Source organism: Homarus americanus, unplaced genomic scaffold, assembly GCF_018991925.1.
Source record: "Homarus americanus isolate GMGI-L3 unplaced genomic scaffold, GMGI_Hamer_2.0 scaffold5805, whole genome shotgun sequence".
Classification (NCBI taxonomy): Eukaryota; Metazoa; Arthropoda; class Malacostraca; order Decapoda; family Nephropidae; genus Homarus; species Homarus americanus.
The window spans coordinates 16,459-17,347 of NW_024724745.1; the positions used below are offsets into that span (position 1 = coordinate 16,459).

General features: G+C 52.0%; 1 pseudogene; it reads right to left on the reverse strand.

Moving 5' to 3' along the window:
* Window positions 1-226: 226 nt before the first annotated feature.
* On the reverse strand, window positions 227-385 carry LOC121864555 (annotated as a pseudogene).
* Between the last annotated feature and the right edge of the window lie 504 nt (window positions 386-889).

The window sequence follows — 889 nt, forward strand, 5'->3', positions numbered from 1 at the left end:
GTCTCTGTACAAGAGCTACCCAGTTATTTAAGTAGGCTGCCAACTGTCGCTTGTTGTGGTTGAATGCGCCAAGTCCATGGACCTACAGATAGCTTGCTTGTTTTATGGCAATGCCTGCCGCATAAGCAAAGGCGATTAAACCCTGCTAGCCTGGCGTCTGGGTTACCTCGCGTCAGGGAGATAGTCACAGGCAATCAACTCGCAGCAACCGATGGATGTATATTTCCGACCAGAGGAGTGGCGGCGACAAGCTCATATGGCTGCCGCTGCCGCAATATGCGTTCAACTTGTCGATGTATCTGGTATTCTTGCGATTCACATACCGACACGCAGTTTGCTGCGGTCTTCATCGACCCACGAGCCGAGTGATCCCCCGTTAAGAGTTGTGTATTTGCCATTTGGTCTTTTTGCGACTAACCATCACAGGTCGAGTCTCAATGAAAGGGTTTGACAGACATAGCCCAAGTTTGTGGTTTGGGTTTGGCCGGACGGCTTGTTGTTGTTTTTTGACACTTGAATTTCACTCTTTTGGGTCAAGAGGCTTATTCGCCGGTAGTAAGGAACGGACGGGCAGCCGTCCAAAGCCCCGTCCGTCCTCCTCCTCCGGTCTTCGCGCTCTCGCCCGAGTGTGGTCCACCTACAGCGTGGTGGTACCTATTTTTGGTGCGGGGGCCGGGATTGTCCTCTTTCGCTGCTGGAGTTGCCAGAGCAGAGCCCGAGACCGCCCAAATCAGGAGAGTAGTAGTAGTAGTTTTAAGAGCGCCCCGTTCTCTTTCTCTCTGTTAATGATCCTTCCGCAGGTTCACCCACGGAAACCTTGTTACGACTTTTACTTCCTCTAAATGATCAAGTTTGGACATCTTTTCCGTCAGCTCGAGGCGACGACCCC